This window comes from Lepisosteus platostomus, chromosome 1 (assembly GCF_059453375.1).
Source record: "Lepisosteus platostomus isolate fLepPlt1 chromosome 1, fLepPlt1.hap1, whole genome shotgun sequence".
NCBI classification, from domain to species: domain Eukaryota; kingdom Metazoa; phylum Chordata; class Actinopteri; order Semionotiformes; family Lepisosteidae; genus Lepisosteus; species Lepisosteus platostomus.
Window position 1 is genome coordinate 83,812,950 of NC_142611.1, and position 12,330 is coordinate 83,825,279.

Sequence of the window (12,330 nt, forward strand, 5' to 3'; positions counted from 1 at the left end):
ATCTGAGTGACTCAGTTTTGGAATACAACCGTCGCGTGGTGCACCGCGACCTCCAGGCACCCCGGAGTTTCTGAAAAAAAAATATCTGCGATTTTCATGAAACCACTTTTCTTCAACTTGGTTTGGGCTAAAAATCCATCCCTGAAAATAAAAATTCTCTGAGTAGTGTGGAAATGCTGATCCTTACCCTACCTGGGGTGTCCACTGAGCATTTCCGCGAACTCTATGTGAAGTTCTCTGGGCATGGGATTTTGACATGTTTCCCAAACCAAAAGGAATGAGCGGGAAACAATCATGGAAACAGATAGAAGCACTTGCATTTGAATGAGTTTCAAGGATGCTTGGGTACTCGTGTGATCTGAATGACTCAGTTTTGGAATACAACCGTCGCGTGGTGCACCGCGACCTCCAGGCACCCCGGAGTTTCTGAAAAAAAAATTTTCTGCGATTTTCATGAAACCACTTTTCTTCAACTTGGTTTGGGCTAAAAATCCATCCCTGAAAATAAAAATTATCTGAGTAGTGTGGAAATGCTGATCCTTACCCTACCTGGGGTGTCCACTGAGCATTTCCGCGAACTCTATCTGAAGTTCTCTGGGCATGGGATTTTGACATGTTCCCCAACCCAAAAGGAATGAGTGGGAAACAATCAAGACAACCGATAGAAGCACTTGCATTTGAATGAGTTTCAAGCATGCTTGGGTATTCGTGTGATCTGAGTGACTCAGTTTTGGAATACAACTGTCGCGTGGTGCACCGTGACCTCCAGGCACCCCGGAGTTTCTGAAAAAAAAATTTCTTCGATTTTCACAAAACCACTTTTCTTCAACTTGATTTGGGCTAAAAATCCATCCCTGAAAATAAAAATTCTCTGAGTAGTGTGGAAATGCTGATCCTTACCCTACCTGGGGTGTCCACTGAGCATTTTCGCGAACTCTATCTGAAGTTCTCTGGGCATGGGATTTTGACATTTTCCCCAACCCAAAAGGAATGAGTGGGAAACAATCAAGACAACAGATAGAAGCACTTGCATTTGAATGAGTTTCAAGGATGCTTGGGTACTCGTGTGATCTGAGTGACTCAGTTTTGGAATACAACCGTCGCGTGGTACACCGCGAACTCCAGGCACCCCGGAGTTTCTGAATAAAAATGTTCTGCGATTTTCACGAAACCACTTTTCTTCAACTTGATTTGGGCTAAAAATCCATCCCTGAAAATAAAAATTCTCTGAGTAGTGTGGAAATGCTGATCCCTACCCTACCTGGGGTGTCCACTGAGCATTTCCGCGAACTCTATCTGAAGTTCTCTGGGCATGGGATTTTGACATGTTCCCCAACCCAAAAGGAATGAGTGGGAAACAATCAAGACAACAGATAGAAGCACTTGCATTTGAATGAGTTTCAAGCATGCTTGGGTATTCGTGTGATCTGAGTGACTCAGTTTTGGAATACAACTGTCGCGTGGTGCACCGTGACCTCCAGGCACCCCGGAGTTTCTGAAAAAAAATGTTCTGCGATTTTGACGAAACCACTTTTCTTCAACTTGATTTGGGCTAAAAATCCATCCCTGAAAATAAAAATTCTCTGAGTAGTGTGGAAATGCTGATCCTTACCCTACCTGGGGTGTCCACTGAGTATTTCCGCGAACTCTATGTGAAGTTCTCTGGGCATGGGATTTTGACATGTTCCCCAACCCAAAAGGAATGAGTGGGAAACAATCAAGACAACAGATAGAAGCACTTGCATTTGAATGAGTTTCAAGGATGTTTGGGTACTCGTGTGATCTGAGTGACTCAGTTTTGGAATACAACCGTCGCGTGTGCACCTCGACCTCCAGGCACCCCGGAGTTTCTGAAAAAAAATGTTCTGCGATTTTGACGAAACCACTTTTCTTCAACTTGATTTGGGCTAAAAATCCATCCCTGAAAATAAAAATTCTCTGAGTAGTGTGGAAATGCTGATCCTTACCCTACCTGGGGTGTCCACTGAGTATTTCCGCAAACTCTATGTGAAGTTCTCTGGGCATGGGATTTTGACATGTTCCCCAAACCAAAAGGAATGAGTGGGAAACAATCAAGACAACAGATAGAAGCACTTGCATTTGAATGAGTTTCAAGCATGCTTGGGTATTCTTGTGATCTGAGTGACTCAGTTTTGGAATATAACTGTCGCGTGGTGCACCGCGACCTCCAGGCACCCCGGAGTTTCTGAAGAAAAATTTTCTGCGATTTTCACGAAACCACTTTTCTTCAACTTGGATTGGGCTAAAAATCCATCCCTGAAAATAAAAATTCTCTGAGTAGTGTGGAAATGCTGATCCTTACCCTACCTGGGGTGTCCACTGAGCATTTCCGCGAACTCTATGTGAAGTTCTCTGGGCATGGGATTTTGACATGTTCCCCAAACCAAAAGGAAGGAGCGGGAAACAATCATGGAAACAAATAGAAGCACTTGCATTTGAATGAGTTTCAAGCATGCTTGGGTATTCGTGTGATCTGAGTGACTCAGTTTTGGAATACAACCGTCGCGTGGTGCACCGCGACCTCCCAGCACCCCGGAGTTTCTGAAAAAAAAATATCTGCGATTTTCATGAAACCACTTTTCTTCAACTTGGTTTGGGCTAAAAATCCATCCCTGAAAATAAAAATTCCCTGAGTAGTGTGGAAATGCTGATACTTACCCTACCTGGGGTGTCCACTGAGCATTTTCGTGAACTCTATCTGAAGTTCTCTGGGCATGGGATTTTGACATGTTTCCCAAACCAAAAGGAATGAGCGGGAAACAATCATGGAAACAGATAGAAGCACTTGCATTTGAATGAGTTTCAAGGATGCTTGGGTACTCGTGTGATCTGAATGACTCAGTTTTGGAATACAACCGTCGCGTGGTGCACCGCGACCTCCAGGCACCCCGGAGTTTCTGAAAAAAAAATTTTCTGCGATTTTCATGAAACCACTTTTCTTCAACTTGGTTTGGGCTAAAAATCCATCCCTGAAAATAAAAATTATCTGAGTAGTGTGGAAATGCTGATCCTTACCCTACCTGGGGTGTCCACTGAGCATTTCCGCGAACTCTATCTGAAGTTCTCTGGGCATGGGATTTTGACATGTTCCCCAACCCAAAAGGAATGAGTGGGAAACAATCAAGACAACCGATAGAAGCACTTGCATTTGAATGAGTTTCAAGCATGCTTGGGTATTCGTGTGATCTGAGTGACTCAGTTTTGGAATACAACTGTCGCGTGGTGCACCGTGACCTCCAGGCACCCCGGAGTTTCTGAAAAAAAAATTTCTTCGATTTTCACAAAACCACTTTTCTTCAACTTGATTTGGGCTAAAAATCCATCCCTGAAAATAAAAATTCTCTGAGTAGTGTGGAAATGCTGATCCTTACCCTACCTGGGGTGTCCACTGAGCATTTTCGCGAACTCTATCTGAAGTTCTCTGGGCATGGGATTTTGACATTTTCCCCAACCCAAAAGGAATGAGTGGGAAACAATCAAGACAACAGATAGAAGCACTTGCATTTGAATGAGTTTCAAGGATGCTTGGGTACTCGTGTGATCTGAGTGACTCAGTTTTGGAATACAACCGTCGCGTGGTACACCGCGAACTCCAGGCACCCCGGAGTTTCTGAATAAAAATGTTCTGCGATTTTCACGAAACCACTTTTCTTCAACTTGATTTGGGCTAAAAATCCATCCCTGAAAATAAAAATTCTCTGAGTAGTGTGGAAATGCTGATCCCTACCCTACCTGGGGTGTCCACTGAGCATTTCCGCGAACTCTATCTGAAGTTCTCTGGGCATGGGATTTTGACATGTTCCCCAACCCAAAAGGAATGAGTGGGAAACAATCAAGACAACAGATAGAAGCACTTGCATTTGAATGAGTTTCAAGCATGCTTGGGTATTCGTGTGATCTGAGTGACTCAGTTTTGGAATACAACTGTCGCGTGGTGCACCGTGACCTCCAGGCACCCCGGAGTTTCTGAAAAAAAATGTTCTGCGATTTTGACGAAACCACTTTTCTTCAACTTGATTTGGGCTAAAAATCCATCCCTGAAAATAAAAATTCTCTGAGTAGTGTGGAAATGCTGATCCTTACCCTACCTGGGGTGTCCACTGAGTATTTCCGCGAACTCTATGTGAAGTTCTCTGGGCATGGGATTTTGACATGTTCCCCAACCCAAAAGGAATGAGTGGGAAACAATCAAGACAACAGATAGAAGCACTTGCATTTGAATGAGTTTCAAGGATGTTTGGGTACTCGTGTGATCTGAGTGACTCAGTTTTGGAATACAACCGTCGCGTGTGCACCTCGACCTCCAGGCACCCCGGAGTTTCTGAAAAAAAATGTTCTGCGATTTTGACGAAACCACTTTTCTTCAACTTGATTTGGGCTAAAAATCCATCCCTGAAAATAAAAATTCTCTGAGTAGTGTGGAAATGCTGATCCTTACCCTACCTGGGGTGTCCACTGAGTATTTCCGCAAACTCTATGTGAAGTTCTCTGGGCATGGGATTTTGACATGTTCCCCAAACCAAAAGGAATGAGTGGGAAACAATCAAGACAACAGATAGAAGCACTTGCATTTGAATGAGTTTCAAGCATGCTTGGGTATTCTTGTGATCTGAGTGACTCAGTTTTGGAATATAACTGTCGCGTGGTGCACCGCGACCTCCAGGCACCCCGGAGTTTCTGAAGAAAAATTTTCTGCGATTTTCACGAAACCACTTTTCTTCAACTTGGATTGGGCTAAAAATCCATCCCTGAAAATAAAAATTCTCTGAGTAGTGTGGAAATGCTGATCCTTACCCTACCTGGGGTGTCCACTGAGCATTTCCGCGAACTCTATGTGAAGTTCTCTGGGCATGGGATTTTGACATGTTCCCCAAACCAAAAGGAAGGAGCGGGAAACAATCATGGAAACAAATAGAAGCACTTGCATTTGAATGAGTTTCAAGCATGCTTGGGTATTCGTGTGATCTGAGTGACTCAGTTTTGGAATACAACCGTCGCGTGGTGCACCGCGACCTCCCAGCACCCCGGAGTTTCTGAAAAAAAAATATCTGCGATTTTCATGAAACCACTTTTCTTCAACTTGGTTTGGGCTAAAAATCCATCCCTGAAAATAAAAATTCCCTGAGTAGTGTGGAAATGCTGATACTTACCCTACCTGGGGTGTCCACTGAGCATTTTCGTGAACTCTATCTGAAGTTCTCTGGGCATGGGATTTTGACATTTTCCCCAACCCAAAAGGAATGAGTGGGAAACAATCAAGACAACAGATAGAAGCACTTGCATTTGAATGAGTTTCAAGGATGCTTGGGTACTCGTGTGATCTGAGTGACTCAGTTTTGGAATACAACCGTCGCGTGGTGCACCGCGACCTCCAGGCACCCCGGAGTTTCTGAATAAAAATGTTCTGCGATTTTGACGAAACCACTTTTCTTCAACTTGATTTGGGCTAAAAATCCATCCCTGAAAATAAAAATTCTCTGAGTAGTGTGGAAATGCTGATCCTTACCCTACCTGGGGTGTCCACTGAGTATTTCCGCGAACTCTATGTGAAGTTCTCTGGGCATGGGATTTTGACATGTTCCCCAACCCAAAAGGAATGAGTGGGAAACAATCAAGACAACAGATAGAAGCACTTGCATTTGAATGAGTTTCAAGGATGTTTGGGTACTCGTGTGATCTGAGTGACTCAGTTTTGGAATACAACCGTCGCGTGTGCACCTCGACCTCCAGGCACCCCGGAGTTTCTGAAAAAAAATGTTCTGCGATTTTGACGAAACCACTTTTCTTCAACTTGATTTGGGCTAAAAATCCATCCCTGAAAATAAAAATTCTCTGAGTAGTGTGGAAATGCTGATCCTTACCCTACCTGGGGTGTCCACTGAGTATTTCCGCAAACTCTATGTGAAGTTCTCTGGGCATGGGATTTTGACATGTTCCCCAAACCAAAAGGAATGAGTGGGAAACAATCAAGACAACAGATAGAAGCACTTGCATTTGAATGAGTTTCAAGCATGCTTGGGTATTCTTGTGATCTGAGTGACTCAGTTTTGGAATATAACTGTCGCGTGGTGCACCGCGACCTCCAGGCACCCCGGAGTTTCTGAAGAAAAATTTTCTGCGATTTTCACGAAACCACTTTTCTTCAACTTGGATTGGGCTAAAAATCCATCCCTGAAAATAAAAATTCTCTGAGTAGTGTGGAAATGCTGATCCTTACCCTACCTGGGGTGTCCACTGAGCATTTCCGCGAACTCTATGTGAAGTTCTCTGGGCATGGGATTTTGACATGTTCCCCAAACCAAAAGGAAGGAGCGGGAAACAATCATGGAAACAAATAGAAGCACTTGCATTTGAATGAGTTTCAAGCATGCTTGGGTATTCGTGTGATCTGAGTGACTCAGTTTTGGAATACAACCGTCGCGTGGTGCACCGCGACCTCCCAGCACCCCGGAGTTTCTGAAAAAAAAATATCTGCGATTTTCATGAAACCACTTTTCTTCAACTTGGTTTGGGCTAAAAATCCATCCCTGAAAATAAAAATTCCCTGAGTAGTGTGGAAATGCTGATACTTACCCTACCTGGGGTGTCCACTGAGCATTTTCGTGAACTCTATCTGAAGTTCTCTGGGCATGGGATTTTGACATGTTTCCCAAACCAAAAGGAATGAGCGGGAAACAATCATGGAAACAGATAGAAGCACTTGCATTTGAATGAGTTTCAAGGATGCTTGGGTACTCGTGTGATCTGAATGACTCAGTTTTGGAATACAACCGTCGCGTGGTGCACCGCGACCTCCAGGCACCCCGGAGTTTCTGAAAAAAAAATTTTCTGCGATTTTCATGAAACCACTTTTCTTCAACTTGGTTTGGGCTAAAAATCCATCCCTGAAAATAAAAATTATCTGAGTAGTGTGGAAATGCTGATCCTTACCCTACCTGGGGTGTCCACTGAGCATTTCCGCGAACTCTATCTGAAGTTCTCTGGGCATGGGATTTTGACATGTTCCCCAACCCAAAAGGAATGAGTGGGAAACAATCAAGACAACCGATAGAAGCACTTGCATTTGAATGAGTTTCAAGCATGCTTGGGTATTCGTGTGATCTGAGTGACTCAGTTTTGGAATACAACTGTCGCGTGGTGCACCGTGACCTCCAGGCACCCCGGAGTTTCTGAAAAAAAAATTTCTTCGATTTTCACAAAACCACTTTTCTTCAACTTGATTTGGGCTAAAAATCCATCCCTGAAAATAAAAATTCTCTGAGTAGTGTGGAAATGCTGATCCTTACCCTACCTGGGGTGTCCACTGAGCATTTTCGCGAACTCTATCTGAAGTTCTCTGGGCATGGGATTTTGACATTTTCCCCAACCCAAAAGGAATGAGTGGGAAACAATCAAGACAACAGATAGAAGCACTTGCATTTGAATGAGTTTCAAGGATGCTTGGGTACTCGTGTGATCTGAGTGACTCAGTTTTGGAATACAACCGTCGCGTGGTACACCGCGAACTCCAGGCACCCCGGAGTTTCTGAATAAAAATGTTCTGCGATTTTCACGAAACCACTTTTCTTCAACTTGATTTGGGCTAAAAATCCATCCCTGAAAATAAAAATTCTCTGAGTAGTGTGGAAATGCTGATCCCTACCCTACCTGGGGTGTCCACTGAGCATTTCCGCGAACTCTATCTGAAGTTCTCTGGGCATGGGATTTTGACATGTTCCCCAACCCAAAAGGAATGAGTGGGAAACAATCAAGACAACAGATAGAAGCACTTGCATTTGAATGAGTTTCAAGCATGCTTGGGTATTCGTGTGATCTGAGTGACTCAGTTTTGGAATACAACTGTCGCGTGGTGCACCGTGACCTCCAGGCACCCCGGAGTTTCTGAAAAAAAATGTTCTGCGATTTTGACGAAACCACTTTTCTTCAACTTGATTTGGGCTAAAAATCCATCCCTGAAAATAAAAATTCTCTGAGTAGTGTGGAAATGCTGATCCTTACCCTACCTGGGGTGTCCACTGAGTATTTCCGCGAACTCTATGTGAAGTTCTCTGGGCATGGGATTTTGACATGTTCCCCAACCCAAAAGGAATGAGTGGGAAACAATCAAGACAACAGATAGAAGCACTTGCATTTGAATGAGTTTCAAGGATGTTTGGGTACTCGTGTGATCTGAGTGACTCAGTTTTGGAATACAACCGTCGCGTGTGCACCTCGACCTCCAGGCACCCCGGAGTTTCTGAAAAAAAATGTTCTGCGATTTTGACGAAACCACTTTTCTTCAACTTGATTTGGGCTAAAAATCCATCCCTGAAAATAAAAATTCTCTGAGTAGTGTGGAAATGCTGATCCTTACCCTACCTGGGGTGTCCACTGAGTATTTCCGCAAACTCTATGTGAAGTTCTCTGGGCATGGGATTTTGACATGTTCCCCAAACCAAAAGGAATGAGTGGGAAACAATCAAGACAACAGATAGAAGCACTTGCATTTGAATGAGTTTCAAGCATGCTTGGGTATTCTTGTGATCTGAGTGACTCAGTTTTGGAATATAACTGTCGCGTGGTGCACCGCGACCTCCAGGCACCCCGGAGTTTCTGAAGAAAAATTTTCTGCGATTTTCACGAAACCACTTTTCTTCAACTTGGATTGGGCTAAAAATCCATCCCTGAAAATAAAAATTCTCTGAGTAGTGTGGAAATGCTGATCCTTACCCTACCTGGGGTGTCCACTGAGCATTTCCGCGAACTCTATGTGAAGTTCTCTGGGCATGGGATTTTGACATGTTCCCCAAACCAAAAGGAAGGAGCGGGAAACAATCATGGAAACAAATAGAAGCACTTGCATTTGAATGAGTTTCAAGCATGCTTGGGTATTCGTGTGATCTGAGTGACTCAGTTTTGGAATACAACCGTCGCGTGGTGCACCGCGACCTCCCAGCACCCCGGAGTTTCTGAAAAAAAAATATCTGCGATTTTCATGAAACCACTTTTCTTCAACTTGGTTTGGGCTAAAAATCCATCCCTGAAAATAAAAATTCCCTGAGTAGTGTGGAAATGCTGATACTTACCCTACCTGGGGTGTCCACTGAGCATTTTCGTGAACTCTATCTGAAGTTCTCTGGGCATGGGATTTTGACATTTTCCCCAACCCAAAAGGAATGAGTGGGAAACAATCAAGACAACAGATAGAAGCACTTGCATTTGAATGAGTTTCAAGGATGCTTGGGTACTCGTGTGATCTGAGTGACTCAGTTTTGGAATACAACCGTCGCGTGGTGCACCGCGACCTCCAGGCACCCCGGAGTTTCTGAATAAAAATGTTCTGCGATTTTCACGAAACCACTTTTCTTCAACTTGATTTGGGCTAAAAATCCATCCCTGAAAATAAAAATTCTCTGAGTAGTGTGGAAATGCTGATCCCTACCCTACCTGGGGTGTCCACTGAGCATTTCCGCGAACTCTATCTGAAGTTCTCTGGGCATGGGATTTTGACATGTTCCCCAACCCAAAAGGAATGAGTGGGAAACAATCAAGACAACAGATAGAAGCACTTGCATTTGAATGAGTTTCAAGCATGCTTGGGTATTCGTGTGATCTGAGTGACTCAGTTTTGGAATACAACTGTCGCGTGGTGCACCGTGACCTCCAGGCACCCCGGAATTTCTGAAAAAAAATGTTCTGCGATTTTGACGAAACCACTTTTCTTCAACTTGATTTGGGCTAAAAATCCATCCCTGAAAATAAAAATTCTCTGAGTAGTGTGGAAATGCTGATCCTTACCCTACCTGGGGTGTCCACTGAGTATTTCCGCGAACTCTATGTGAAGTTCTCTGGGCATGGGATTTTGACATGTTCCCCAACCCAAAAGGAATGAGTGGGAAACAATCAAGACAACAGATAGAAGCACTTGCATTTGAATGAGTTTCAAGGATGTTTGGGTACTCGTGTGATCTGAGTGACTCAGTTTTGGAATACAACCGTCGCGTGGTGCACCTCGACCTCCAGGCACCCCGGAGTTTCTGAAAAAAAATGTTCTGCGATTTTGACGAAACCACTTTTCTTCAACTTGATTTGGGCTAAAAATCCATCCCTGAAAATAAAAATTCTCTTAGTAGTGTGGAAATGCTGATCCTTACCCTACCTGGGGTGTCCACTGAGTATTTCCGCAAACTCTATGTGAAGTTCTCTGGGCATGGGATTTTGACATGTTCCCCAAACCAAAAGGAATGAGTGGGAAACAATCAAGACAACAGATAGAAGCACTTGCATTTGAATGAGTTTCAAGCATGCTTGGGTATTCTTGTGATCTGAGTGACTCAGTTTTGGAATATAACTGTCGCGTGGTGCACCGCGACCTCCAGGCACCCCGGAGTTTCTGAAAAAAAATTTTCTGCGATTTTCACGAAACCACTTTTCTTCAACTTGGTTTGGGCTAAAAATCCATCCCTGAAAATAAAAATTCTCTGAGTAGTGTGGAAATGCTGATCCTTACCCTACCTGGGGTGTCCACTGAGCATTTCCGCGAACTCTATGTGAAGTTCTCTGGGCATGGGATTTTGACATGTTCCCCAAACCAAAAGGAAGGAGCGGGAAACAATCATGGAAACAAATAGAAGCACTTGCATTTGAATGAGTTTCAAGCATGCTTGGGTATTCGTGTGATCTGAGTGACTCAGTTTTGGAATACAACCGTCGCGTGGTGCACCGCGACCTCCAGGCACCCCGGAGTTTCTGAAAAAAAAATATCTGCGATTTTCATGAAACCACTTTTCTTCAACTTGGTTTGGGCTAAAAATCCATCCCTGAAAATAAAAATTCTCTGAGTAGTGTGGAAATGCTGATCCTTACCCTACCTGGGGTGTCCACTGAGCATTTCCGCGAACTCTATCTGAAGTTCTCTGGGCATGGGATTTTGACATGTTCCCCAACCCAAAAGGAATGAGTGGGAAACAATCAAGACAACCGATAGAAGCACTTGCATTTGAATGAGTTTCAAGCATGCTTGGGTATTCGTGTGATCTGAGTGACTCAGTTTTGGAATACAACTGTCGCGTGGTGCACCGTGACCTCCAGGCACCCCGGAGTTTCTGAAAAAAAAATTTCTTCGATTTTCACAAAACCACTTTTCTTCAACTTGATTTGGGCTAAAAATCCATCCCTGAAAATAAAAATTCTCTGAGTAGTGTGGAAATGCTGATCCTTACCCTACCTGGGGTGTCCACTGAGCATTTTCGCGAACTCTATCTGAAGTTCTCTGGGCATGGGATTTTGACATTTTCCCCAACCCAAAAGGAATGAGTGGGAAACAATCAAGACAACAGATAGAAGCACTTGCATTTGAATGAGTTTCAAGGATGCTTGGGTACTCGTGTGATCTGAGTGACTCAGTTTTGGAATACAACCGTCGCGTGGTACACCGCGAACTCCAGGCACCCCGGAGTTTCTGAATAAAAATGTTCTGCGATTTTCACGAAACCACTTTTCTTCAACTTGATTTGGGCTAAAAATCCATCCCTGAAAATAAAAATTCTCTGAGTAGTGTGGAAATGCTGATCCCTACCCTACCTGGGGTGTCCACTGAGCATTTCCGCGAACTCTATCTGAAGTTCTCTGGGCATGGGATTTTGACATGTTCCCCAACCCAAAAGGAATGAGTGGGAAACAATCAAGACAACAGATAGAAGCACTTGCATTTGAATGAGTTTCAAGCATGCTTGGGTATTCGTGTGATCTGAGTGACTCAGTTTTGGAATACAACTGTCGCGTGGTGCACCGTGACCTCCAGGCACCCCGGAGTTTCTGAAAAAAAATGTTCTGCGATTTTGACGAAACCACTTTTCTTCAACTTGATTTGGGCTAAAAATCCATCCCTGAAAATAAAAATTCTCTGAGTAGTGTGGAAATGCTGATCCTTACCCTACCTGGGGTGTCCACTGAGTATTTCCGCGAACTCTATGTGAAGTTCTCTGGGCATGGGATTTTGACATGTTCCCCAACCCAAAAGGAATGAGTGGGAAACAATCAAGACAACAGATAGAAGCACTTGCATTTGAATGAGTTTCAAGGATGTTTGGGTACTCGTGTGATCTGAGTGACTCAGTTTTGGAATACAACCGTCGCGTGTGCACCTCGACCTCCAGGCACCCCGGAGTTTCTGAAAAAAAATGTTCTGCGATTTTGACGAAACCACTTTTCTTCAACTTGATTTGGGCTAAAAATCCATCCCTGAAAATAAAAATTCTCTGAGTAGTGTGGAAATGCTGATCCTTACCCTACCTGGGGTGTCCACTGAGTATTTCCGCAAACTCTATG